The sequence below is a fragment of the Stegostoma tigrinum genome, chromosome 34 (genome assembly GCF_030684315.1).
Source record: "Stegostoma tigrinum isolate sSteTig4 chromosome 34, sSteTig4.hap1, whole genome shotgun sequence".
In the NCBI taxonomy this organism is placed as follows: domain Eukaryota; kingdom Metazoa; phylum Chordata; class Chondrichthyes; order Orectolobiformes; family Stegostomatidae; genus Stegostoma; species Stegostoma tigrinum.
In genome coordinates, this window is record NC_081387.1 from 3,832,315 (window position 1) to 3,845,494 (window position 13,180).

Sequence of the window (13,180 nt, forward strand, 5' to 3'; positions counted from 1 at the left end):
ATGTGTATGTGAAAACAATTTGAGGAGGCCAAATGGCCGGCTAATTTTGATAAGGAGGGAACATGGTTTATGGGAATGTCACTTGTATATTTGTTCATGCAACATCTGGAGACAGTATCGAGAATGAGGAATAAACTTGTGTTTTCAGTTATTAATTATGTGACCTGGGGCACATGGCAATTTACTTTTAACCAGCTGAATGGTTATAATAACTCAAATGATAGATCACACACTTCATTTGCGGATGGTTTCTTTCCTATGTGAATACCTTGGTATCCAGGGAGAGATGATGACCTCAAGAATGACTTGTCAGAGAACACACAGATGAATGATTTCTCCCCTGTGTGAATGCTACAGTTCGAACAAAGGGTTGATTACTGTATTAAGGATTAATTGCACACCTCACACGAATAACATTTCCCCAGTGTAACTACATTGATGTACACAGAGTGAAGATGAGTATGAGAATAATTTCCTCAGACATGAACAGCTTCTCTTCAGTATGCATACTTCTATGCCTGAGCAGGTTCCAGGACAGTGAGAATAACTTTTCACAGAACTCACACCAAAAGAACTTCTTATCTCTGTGAATGTGATGGTGATTTATTAGCATCGGTGACAGTGTGCAAGCCTGGTCAGGAACCTCACACTTGAGGTTTTCCAATGAGTTTCTGCAGTTGTTCGTTGGGTGATGGTCAGGATCTATCTGTGGTGTTTATTCTCGCTGTACTTTCCAGTATAGTACAGTACAATCCTCCCGCAAAATAAGAAACTGAAGAAATGATTTGCATCAATTCCCTCTTCAGTCAGCTGAAGGCGCTGACCCCTCAGTTAGAAACTCTTCCACAGTGGAGTGCCAATCTGGTGTGTGTGTGCATATGTGTGTAAGTGTATACACACACAGATGGGGAGTGGGGGAGGAATCAAATACAGTCTTTTCCATTCCTCATAGACTCTAATTTAGTGTGTTATCAACCCTTTGTTATCAGAGTGAGGCACAGCCACAATATCAGCAGAGATGTCTCAAATGCAATCTCCAAGGAGGACCCTTCTACCCTTTCTGAAACGACAATGAGAGAACATATGGCAGTATTGTGAAAAACAACAGGAGAGTTCTGAGAAATGGTCACCAGATCTGAAACATTAGCTCTGATTTTTTTCTTCATAGATGCTGCCAGATCTGCTGAGCATTTCCAGCAACTTCTGTTTTTGTTCCTGATTTACAGCATCCGCAGTTTGTTGTAGAATTTTTTATTTCTGCGTAACTAATAATGAGAGTAGACTCCAGCTCCCATTTGAAGCAGCTTATTACTTACTTGGTACCGGGGAGAGCGAGTGTCAATCTCCACTGGCACCCGATTCTCCCAATACAGAGTGTAAGAACAATTTCCTTTATGCCATTAACTTCAGAGCAGGGTGTTGCCGTGGCATCTTGTGTTTGTTAATTAATTCACTGTAAGTTTAAAGAAAACAGACGCTGCTCAAGATAACAGGAATACTGTCTTAGAGATGCCTTAATAATTACTACTTCAAATGACCTTCGGCATGGAGCTGGTTGAATTGAAACTCTGGCTTATCGGTAACTAGGCTCCACGGGGATACAAAGAACACATCTACTTCAGCCTAAAATCTTGTGTCAATATATCAAAAGATCTTTCTCCAACTCTAGCTAAGATAACATACACATAGTGATAACACAGTCTGAGCAACTACCTCCTGACTTCTGCTAAGCTTGTTAAAATCCCACATGCTAAATTAATTAAATTTTTTTAAGTCATCAGTTTCTCCCATGGCTGCCTTTTCTGCCTTGGCCTAAATTTCCAACTACCCTTGCGATGTAAAATTTTTCTTCCACACAGTTCTTTCAGTTTTTAAACAGGACAGTTTTCCCTGGTATCCAGATGAAAACTAATCCTTTACTCAAAATCAACTAAGAACAGATTATATGGTTTTTGTCACTCTGCCGTTAGGCGAACTTGCTGTGTAAGCATTGGCTGCCACATCACCTACATTGCAACAGTGACCACAACTCAAATACACTAAATCAGCTACGAAGAATTTAGGACATCTGGTGGTTGTTAAAAGTTCTATACAACAGCAATTTCTTTTTTAGGTAACATCTAGATCCCAACAGACAGAGAGAACTTACTATTCACCATCTAAAGGATAATAACCAGCTCCTAGCACATGGACAGAACTCAACAATGAGAAACAATTAAAATTCTCAGACACTCAGCATCTCCCAGATAAGTACACCCCACTTTCACATATTCAGGGGTGATATATACAATTAAAACAGATCACCATTATGATATCCAATATATGTCTTCATAAACTGAGGGTATTTTATTCACTGATAGTAAGACGGGTGTTGCTGGCTGAGGCAGCATTGAAACCTATCAGTGGTTACTGATGAGAAAGTGGTGGTGAACTGGCTTCTTGAAATTATGCCAGAGTTGCAAAGATGACTAAACTTTACATTTAGATTAATGCACATTTCAGAACTGATTTGCAACAGGCTCACCACTTCAGGATCTTCAAATGTGACGTTTCTGATCTGAGAAATCTTCCTAAAAACAAAGGACAAAGACAATTACCCAGGTTGAAAATACCAGACTCTGAATAATACACAGTAATAGTTCTCCAATGAGCTGAGTTAGACTGTGAGTACCCTCCACAAGTCTGAGATGCAAAATCCAGGATTGTGGTGCATTCCTTCCTGCCATGCTCTGTACCTGGAGACCAAACCAACCAGAAATTCAGCTCGAACCCCTCACTTTGTGTTATGTTTTGCAGTACCTCGGTAGCTACGGACTCAAGGTATGATCGACTGTATGCGGATGACTAGGCGCAAGCTGACGCGAACGGTGACACTAGATGATAGCGGACAAGCCCCAGTCCCCAGCTAGAGTCGCACCCCAAACTTACTGACATAGGAAGAGAGGCCTTTAGAAAAAGAGCTTTTACTGTCTCAGTCCGAAGACACAAAATGGACACAACTCGTCTGTATTTATACATTAGGAATGACCTCGACCAATCAAATGCGGAGTAGCGTACTAAAGCGTCCATCAGCCAATGAGAAGCAAGCTTATTAATAGGCGGTCTTTTCGGCTGGGAAAGCAACATGGCGGAAACGGCGCGAAAAACTCGACCTTAGAAAACCTTAGAAAAAGTAAACCGTCTACAGTGAGTAAACGATACAGATCTTGGGGATGGAAACATCCCCAACATCCCCAACACCTCCCCTCTTTGAAGACTGTTAGTAACGTACAAGCTTTGGGTTCACCTGGAGGTGCTGGGTCTGACGACATCTTCGATCTGTCCGTCTTCTTGGTTGGAGTGCCAGATCAACCAGGGTTTCGCTCTCAAAGTTTGTCTCATCTGGTTCCGTCGTATCTTGTGGTAGCCGAAACTTGTCTAGCAACACATCAAGGGGAATTTCCACCGATGCTTCTGTTGACTCTGCGGCGTGCCGCTGGCGAAGTTGGTTGCGATGTCTCAGCCAGAGGAAATCACCAACTGCTACGACGTACAGCACCCTCCCTCGTTTTCTTACAATCCGCCCTTCAATCCACGGGTCGTGCTTCGGTCGGTAGTCACGAACTTACATGTGGGAGCCAACTGTGAAGGGAGATCTTGCCACCGGTGTTTCGGTCTGTTTTGCATTGCTCAGAATCATGGCGTGGTTGACCGTTCGCAGGTTTCGACCCATCAAGGCTTCCGCGGGGGATTGGTGGTTGGGCAGAGTTTCATTGGGCGTGGAGCGATACACAAGTAGGAATCTCTGCAGTACCTCGACAGACGCCCCCTCCCCTCGAGCTTTAAGCAGTGCTTGCTTGAAGGTGTCAACGAAGCGTTCCGCTTGGCCATTGGATTGGGGCTGGTAAGCCGGAGAGCGGATGTGCGAGATGGCATGAGAGCGGCAGAACTCGGCAAACTCACTAGATGTGAATTGTGAGCCATTGTGTGTGACGATAGACTCTGGTAAGCCATGTTAACTGAAAATTTGGGTCAGGGCTCGTACCGTCTGCATAGTCATTGCGGGCACCAAGGGGACTATCTCGGGCCACTTGGAAAACACATCAACCAGAATCAGACAGGACCAACTGTTGATAGGCCCTGCAAAATCCAAATGAAGGCGTGACCATGGACGTTCCGGCCGCGACCAAGGCACAGGTGGCATTCTTGGGGGATTCTTGGCTGCTTGTTGGCACCGAGGGCAACATTTGACGAAGGACGTGATGTCACCATGCATACCAGGCCAATAAGCAAAGCTGCGTGCAATCAATTTCATCCGAGAGGTACCTGGGTGGGCGGAATGAAACTGGCGGAGAACACGTAAGCGGAGTGTCTTGGGTACCACAACACGGTCGCCAAACATAAGACAATCATTTACAACACATAGTGACTCACGGTGATGGAGCAATTGCTGCAACTCGTCGTTCAGTAAGTGGGCTGGCCATGTATCTCCAACATAGCGTATGGCTCGTTGTAGCATTGGGTCTGCCTGCGTCGCTTGTTGGATCTCAGTGACAGTTACCAGTAGACCGCGTATGGCGTGGGTCAGGTGGTGGATGGCACAGTCATCCGTCGAAATGGCAGCGATGATGGCCTCTTCGTCAGAGGTGGGATAGTCGCTCATGAGGTGTGAGAGAGCATCAGCTTGGCCAAAATCTTGGGTGCGCCTGTATTGGGTGTGAAAGTCGTAACCGAGCAAAATTAGCGCCCAGCGTTGGAGTCTGTTGGCTGAGTGTGCCGGGATATCTGTTTTGGAACCGAAGATGGAGAGTAGTGGTTTATGATCGGTTAACAGGGTGAACTTACGGCCGTAGACCAACTTATGTAAACGCCGCACTGTGAAAACCAACGCAAGAGCTTCTTTCTCGATTCGGCCGTAACATTTTTCTGCAGGAGTTAGAGTCCTAGAGGCGCGCATGATCGCTTTCTCACTGCCATCAGGGTAGACATGAAGGATTACGGCACCAACACCATAGGCAGAGGCATCAGCTGCCACTACAATTGGTAACTGCAGATCATAGTGTGTTAAGAGGAGATCAGATGTGAGCATAGACTTTAGCTGACAGAAAGCTGCTTCACACTCACCCGACCAGTTCCAAGGCACGTCTTTTCCAAGCAGGTGATTTAGCGGCGCTCGGATGTTGTGTAGCGATGGAAGGAACGCAGAATAATAACTGATCAATCCCAGGAATGAACATAGTGAGGGAACGTCCGTCGGGGTTGGCATCTGGTGAATTGCGCGAATGTTTTCTGGATCAGGAGGGCAACCAGAGGCATCAAAGATGAAGCCAAGGTACTTCACCAACCGGAGGAAGAATTGGCACTTTTCAGGCCGGAGGCGGAATCCATTATCCTAAATGCGCTGAAGAACGGCCTCGGTGCGACACTGCAATTCTTTGGAGGAAACAGCGACGATCAAGACGTCGTCCAGGTATGTGGCCACACCTGGGATGCCAAATAAGATCATATCCATTACCTGTTCAAAAATAGCTGAGGCAGATTTGACACCAAAAGGTAAATGCGTGCATTGGAAAAGGCCTCGATGGGTGTTTATAGTCAATAACTCACAGGATTCCGGTGTGACTTCCAACTGGAGGTATGCATCAGCAAGATCGGGCTTGGCAAAGAAATGGCCTCCGTTCAGGATAGTGAACAGGTCGTCTGGAACCGGCAACGGGTAGTGGTGGTCTTTCAGGGCTGCATTAAGGCCAGTAGAGAAATCAGCACAGATGCGGAGCGAACCGTTGGCCGTTCTGACAACAACGATAGGTGCTACCCAAGAGGAGTAGGAAATGGGGTTAAGTCTCCCTGGTGATCGAGGTGTTGTAGTTCAGCATCGACCTGCGGCAATGAGGCATACGGTACTGGTCTCTTAGGACGGAACCGGTGTGGCACTAGGTTCGAGTTGTAGCACAGCTTGTGTGGCGGAGCAGAGTCCCAAGTCGGGTTGGAAGACCAATGTGAATTGTTTCACAATCTGATTGGACAGGTCAAAGGGTGCAGCAGGGGACTGCACCTGGTTGCAAATTGTGTTGAGCGGCAGATCGGCCAAGCCCGGAAGGTCAAACCAGTCGAGCCCCAAAAGGTTGAGATCCGACGCAGCGATGTAACATGCGCCATTGAATGTTTTGCTGCAGAAGGATACGCAGCAGTTGAGTTGCCCCGAGAGGTTGAGGTGCCCACCACAAGCGCTGATGGCAGTTTTGGAGGTATCTCGGACTGGAGGTCGCCCGAGCTTGCGCCAAATTCTCTTGGAGAGAATGGTGATGTCCGATGCAGTGTCCAGCTGCAACCAGACCGGGTGGCCATTGACGTTGACCGTGATGTACTTCCTTCGGCCAGGGACATTGACTTGGAAAGTTGCCAGCAGGCTTTGGGAAAAGGCAGCCTGCTTCGGCTTGCTTTGGGCGTTTGCGTGCAGCTTGGGTGCATCAGGTTTGTTGGCTTGTCGAGATTTGCAGTAGCCATCTTTGTGACCAACCGTATTGCACTGGCGGCATCAATGCTGCTTGAAGGGGCAGAGCCTGACAAAATGCCAGGCCCCGCAGTGCCAACAGGGGAACGGCGGCTTCTTCTAAAAACCGTTGAGAGAGTTCGGACCAGAATGCGACGAGCCAGAGGACGGACCAGAGGAAGATGTGCCAGAATTGGAAGGACCGGAATGTCTGGTGGCCTGGCGAACTGCATGAACTTCGGAATCCCCTTGGCCCCCAGATTGGACCAAAGTGGTGTCATGCTGCAGATTGATCAACTGTTGGTATTCGTCCGTGACGGCGGCGAGAGTCAGCGTAGGGTCCTGTTCCAACCGATTGAGAAGGCGCACGTGGATATCTGCAAATTTAGGGGACTGGAGACTGCATATAAAGATAAGTGCTTTGAACTGATCATCAGTGAGCGATTTTAACTTGAAATGTTCACATTCATGGTTAACTATACTAACATGTGTCAGAAAATCGCCTGATTCATTCATGACAAACTTTAAGCAACGGTAGCATATGCTGAGCAACGACAACCGATCACTGAAGTGCTGCTTGAGCGATTGAACTGTGGCATCAAACGACCTATGCGCGGGGTTATCTGGCATGATGAGGTTGCAGTACTTGTCCAGCTCTGCCGGGCCAAGTTTACGAAGAAAAAGCCGGACTTTCCATGCACATCCTGACCAGTGAAGTCGACACGAAATAGCTCCTCGTAGCGAAGGAACCAGGTATCAAAAGTAACATTGGCCTCTGGGTCATACCCAAACTCGGTGATACTGTTAGCGATACTGTCAACGAAAGGCGGAATACTAGTAGACGCTGCTGGTGCCAGAACCCTGGTCTGCGCGAGCATCTCCATCAACTTTAACTGCTGTTCGAGTAGAAGCTGCAGCTTTTCTGGGTCCATTTTACGAACACCTCGTCGCCAATCTGTTATGTTTCGCGGTACCTCGGTAGCTACGGACTCAAGGTATGATCGACTGTACGCGGATGACTAGGCGCAAGCTGATGCGAACGGTGACACTAGATGATAGCGGACAAGCCCCAGTCCCCAGCTAGAGTTGCACCTCAAACTTACTGACATAGGAAGAGAGGACACGAGGCCTTTAGAAAAAGAGCTTTTACTGTCTCAGTCCGAAGACACAAAATGGACACAACTCATCTGTATTTATACATTAGGAATGACCTCGACCAATCAAATGCGGAGTAGCGTACATAAGCGTCCATCAGCTAATGAGAAGCGAGCTTATGATAGGCGGTCTTTTCAGCCAGGAAAGCAACATGGCGGAAATGGCGCGAAAAACTCGAAACTCAAACCTTAGAAAAAGCAAACCGTCTACAGTGAGTAAACGACACAGATCTTGGGGATGGAAACATCTCCAACACTTTGCTGCTGAAATTACCGAGAGAGTCAAAAGGATACACTGGCCATAAAAACTCATCAACAGATGATTAGTTTTTAATGAACCACTAGCATGGAGATGTAATTTATCTGTTGGGACAACAATAGACTGTGGACACTGACTATGTCTCTATAAAAACTGTGTCCACAACTTCCACATCACACTGACCATTACAGCGGGTTTCACATAAAATAATACAAAATTTCAACTCCTTCCTCACAGAATCTTCCTGTAATTAGTGTTTAAATGGTTTCTATTGAGACATTAATATCTCTAATAGAGATATCACGTTGTCAAAGTTTATCAGGTGTGTTCCAAAATCTTGCCCGAAACGTCAACTTTCCCGCTCCTCTGATGCCACCTGTGTCCATCCAGCTCCACGCCTTGTTATTTCCAGAAATATGTCGGACATTGCAGCAGAAACTCACACCTGGTGAGAAAATGTTGGACAGATTTTCTCTGGAAGTGCCTTCCTGTAGTTGATAGAGTGTGGGACAGGCCATCTCCTCAAACATTAATTGAATTGCAGCCCCAAATCCAGAAAGCTCCCCTTCATTGAGGCTGTTTAAAAACTCCACAGGGACTCAGCTGATTTCACCGAAACCCCTCACAATCCCGTTCCAAACTACATTCCCAAGCTGCATGTACAGCCCGGGCATATGCAAAGAGGAGCGGCAGCATTAAATCAGGGGAGCAGTCTGTGGTGCCTGACGGATGTTGTAGTTCTGAGATGATAGGAACTGCCGATGCTAGAGAATCTGAAATAACAAGGTGTAGAGCTGGATGAACACAGCAGGCAAAGCAGTATCAGAGGAACAGGAAAGCTGACGTTTCGGGCCAAGACCCTTCTCGAAATGTCAACTTTCCTGCTCCTCTGATGCTGCTTGGCGTGCTGTGTTCATCCAACTCTACATCAATGCAGACTTCACAAGCTTCAAAATCTCCCCTCCATCAACCACATCCCAAAACCAGCCCAGCTTGTTCCCGTCTCCCTAGTCTGTCCTTCCTCCCACTTGTCCTCTCCTCCCACCTCAAGCTGCACCCCCATCTCCTACCTACGAGCATCATCCCGCCCCCTTGACCCGTCCATCCTCCCTGGACAGACCTATCCCCTCCCTAACTCCCCACGTACACTCACCTTTACTGGCTCCACCTCCACCTCTTTGACCTGTCTGTCTCCTCTCCACCTATCTTCTCCCTTATCCATGTTCTATCCCCGTCTCTCCCTATTTACTTCAGAATCCCCTTCTCCAATCCCATTTCTAAAGAAGGGTCTAGGCCCGAAATATCAGCTTACCTGTTTCTCTGATGCTGCTTGGCCTGCTGTGTTCATCCAGCTCTACAACTTGTTATCTCAGATTCTCCAGCATCTGCAGTTCCTACTATCTCTGAAACAATTTTAAACCCACTGCGAAGCCTCTCCTAAGGATGCCTCCCTTGAAGAAGTTACCCTCCTTCCCCCAGAAAGATCTCAGTGGGTCTCTCCCACTGCAAATCCCTCGTAATCTCTTTGTCCCTGAAATTGCTTGACCACATCCTGAAGCAAACCAGGTACTACAGTCACATTACCTTTCTTAGTACCTGCCTACGGAACCAGATTATCCCCAATTGACTACAGTCCACATTTAGGCCTTCCCAATTTGGCCCCAACAATGACAACCGCTACAATCAGAACATTGAGATCCTTCAACAACGTTGCTCCCTGTAACTCCTGAAACACACACTTGCAGCAATGCGCCGGCATCTCCTGGTACAACCATCAAGCCGACCCCAGCTCAGAGCTTCCCTCTCCCAGGCCTTCAAAGGACCTCTCCTGTTTTTCATTCTTCACAGGATTCACAACTTGAACTCACACATTCCACTCGGCTTTATTGGACACTAAAAACCATTAGTACACTAAACTTATTGGTGCTTGCCACCCAACACAGGCCTCCTCCACCCCTCAAATCTCCAACCCTACCCAGGACTTTCCTCACAATGTGCCTGCCGCCATTGGCCACGTGGCCACTGTTGGAGCACCCACAGATGACGTCACATCTGCCACCGTTGGGTACGCCACTTCCGGTACAGTGAACGCCATTGACATTGCTGCTGATGCCACTGCCTCCGTTTCCGAGACCAACCCCACAGGCATCAAAGACACATCTGCTGACACTGCTACTGCTGCCACAACCGACATCCAGGACTTACCGACCAACTTCGCTACTCCCACTGCCTGCCCCGCTCCGCCCGCAGCCAATGCCGATGCCGATGTCGCTCGGCACACCAACACCAATGCAACTCCGCCTACTGCCAATGCCGCACAGCCCACGACCAATGCCAAAGTAGCTCTGCCCACAGCCTCCACAGCCAGCAGCTCCAGAGGAGACAGCAGCAACAAGCCCTGCCGAGTCTTCACCATACCCCCAGACCTCCCTCTTACTGAGGATGAACAGTCAGTCCTCAGAAAAGACTTGCCTTTTTCCCCCTCCACCCTAACATCATCGAATACCAGTCACGCTTGCAGGATGAGTTTTTCCGCCGCCTCCACACTTACTTCTTTAACTGTGAACCTAACCCTCCCACTTCTGACACCTTCTCCCGTGTCAAATACACTCCCTCCTCCCTCGACCTCTTCATCTCCAACTGCCGTCAAGACATCAATTGCCTCAAACTCTCCGATCCTCTCACCCCCTTCAACCACTCCCCCCCAGAACGTGCAGCTCTCCACTCCAACACCAGCCTCACCATAAAACTTGTGGATTTGGGAGGCGCAGTTGTAGTTCGGCACACTGACTTCTACAGAGCCGAGGCCAGACACCAGTTCTCTGACACCTCCTCCTACCACCCTCTTGATCATGACTCCACCCCCGACTACCAAAACATCGTCTCCCAAACCATCCACAACCTCATCACCTCAGGCGACCTCCCACCTACAGCCTCCAACCTTGCACCACCCGCTTCCATCTCCTTCCCAAAATCCACAAACTTGACTGCCCTGGTCAATCCATTGTCTTCGCCTGCTTGCCCAACCGAACGTCTCTCTACTTATCTCAACTCCATTTTCTCCCCCTTGGTCCAGCAACTCCCTGCCTACATACGTGTCACCACCCACACCTTCCACCTCCTCTAAAACTTCCCATTCCCTGGTCCCTAACACCTCATCTTTACCATGAACGTCCAGTCTCGATACACCTGCATTCCCCATACAAATGGCCTAAAAGCCCTACGCTTCTTCCTGTCCCACAGGCTCAAACAGTACCCCTCCACTGACACCCTCATCCACCTAGCCGAACTCGTCCTCACCCTCAACAACTTCTCTTTCAATTCCTCCCACTTCCTACAGACTAAGGTCCCAAGCTACGCCTGCCTCTTTGTAGATTATGTGGAACAATCCCTCTTCCGTAACTACACTGGCCCTAAACCTCATCTCTTCCTCCATTACATCGATGACTGTATCAGCGCCACCTCATGCTCCCACAAGGAGCTCGAACAGTTCATCCACTTCACTAACACCTTCCACCACAACCTTAAGTTCACCTGGACCATCTCTGATACCTCGCTCTCCTTCCTGGACCTCTCTGTTTCCAACTTTGGCAACCACCTGGAAACTGATATCCATTTCAAGCCTACCGACTCCCACAGCTATCTAGAATATACCGTCTCCCACCCACCTTCCTGCAAAAATGCCATGCCCTATTCCCGATTCCTTCACCTCTGCCGCATCTGCTCCCAGGATGAGGCATTCCACTCCTAAACATCCCAGATGTCCTCGTTTTTCAAGGACTGCAACTGCACGCCCTCAGTGGTTGAGAACACCTTCGACCATGCCTCCCGAATTACCTGCAACGGATCCCTCACAGTACCTCCACGCAATAACAACCAAAACAGAATCCCCCTCATCCTCATGTACCTCCCCACTAACCTCTGGATCCAACGCATCATCCTCCAACACTACCGCCATCTGCACCCAACACATTTTCCCTCCCCACCCTTGTCTGCCTTCCGGAGGGACCACTCTCTCCGTGAATCCCTTGTGCGCACAACACTACCCTCCAGCCCCACCACACCCAGCACTTCCCCTGCAACCACAGGAAGTGCTACACCTGCCCCTAAATCTCCTCCCTCACCTCTATCCCAGTCCCCAAGAAGGCCTTCCACATCAAGCAGATGTTCACCTGCATGTCCGCCAGTGTGGTATATTGCATCCGCTGTAGCCGGTGTGGCTTCCTCTACATCAGGGAAACCAAGCGGAGGCTTGGGGACCGTTTTGCAGAACACCTACACTCGGTTCGCAATAAACAGCTGCACCTCCCAGTCGCGGACCATTTCAACTCCCCCTCCCATTCCTCAGACGACATGTCCATCCTGGGCCTCCTGCAGCGCCATAATGATGCCACCCAAAGGTTGCAGGAACAGCAACTCATATTCCGCTTGGGAACCCTGCAGCCCAATGGTATCAGTGATAATGGGAACTGCAGATGCTGGAGAATCCAAGATAATAAAGTGTGAAGCTGGATGAACACAGCAGGCCAAGCAGCATCTCAGGAGCACAAAAGCTGACGTTTCGGGCCTAGACCCTTCATCAGAGAGGGGGATGGGGTGAGGGAACTGGAATAAATAGGGAGAGAGGGGGAGGTGGACCGAAGATGGAGAGAAAAGAAGATAGGTGGAGAGGAGAGTATAGATGGGGAGGTAGGGAGGGGATAGGTCAGTCCAGGGAAGACGGACAGGTCAAGGAGGTGGGATGAGGTTAGTAGGTAGGAAATGGAGGTGCGGCTTGGGGTGGGAGGAGGGGATGGGTGAGAGGAAGAACAGGTTAGGGAGGCAGACAGGCTGGACTGGTTTTGGGATGCAGTGGGTGGAGGGGAAGAGCTGGGCTGGTTGTGTGGTGCAGTGGGGGGAGGAGACGAACTGGGCTGGTTTTGGGATGCGATGGGGGAAGGGGAGATTTTGAAGCTGGTGAAGTCCACATTGATACCATTGGGCTGCAGGGTTCCCAAGCGGAATATGGTTGCTGTTCCTGCAACCTTCGGGTGGCATCATTGTGGCACTGCAGGAGGCCCATGATGGACATGTCATCTAAAGAATGGGAGGGGGAGTTGAAATGGTTCGCGACTGGGAGGTGCAGTTGTTTATTGCGAACTGAGCGGAGGTGTTCTGCAAAGCGGTCCCCAAGCCTCCCTAACCTGTTCTTCCTCTCACCCATCCCTTCCTCCCACCCCAAGCCCTACCTCCATCTCCTACCTACTAACCTCATCCCACCTCCTTGACCTGTCCATCTTCCCTGGACTGACCTAT

At 48.9% G+C, this 13,180-nt stretch overlaps 1 protein-coding gene across 2 annotated transcripts in view; it reads right to left on the minus strand.

The window, feature by feature from the left end:
* LOC125467699 (zinc finger protein 271-like) overlaps positions 1-13,180 on the minus strand; it is a 126,106-nt gene that overhangs the window by 63,286 nt on the left and 49,640 nt on the right. The window contains exons 1-2 of one of the 2 annotated variants that reach the window (XM_048563862.2): positions 3,287-8,754; positions 2,525-2,570 (exon numbers count right to left, since the gene is read on the minus strand). The exons of the other annotated variant lie outside the window; for it this stretch is intronic. The gene's annotated coding sequence lies outside the window, so the exon portion shown is untranslated. Of the gene's footprint in view, positions 1-2,524; positions 2,571-3,286; positions 8,755-13,180 lie in introns of those variants that run through there. 2 annotated transcript variants of the gene reach the window in all.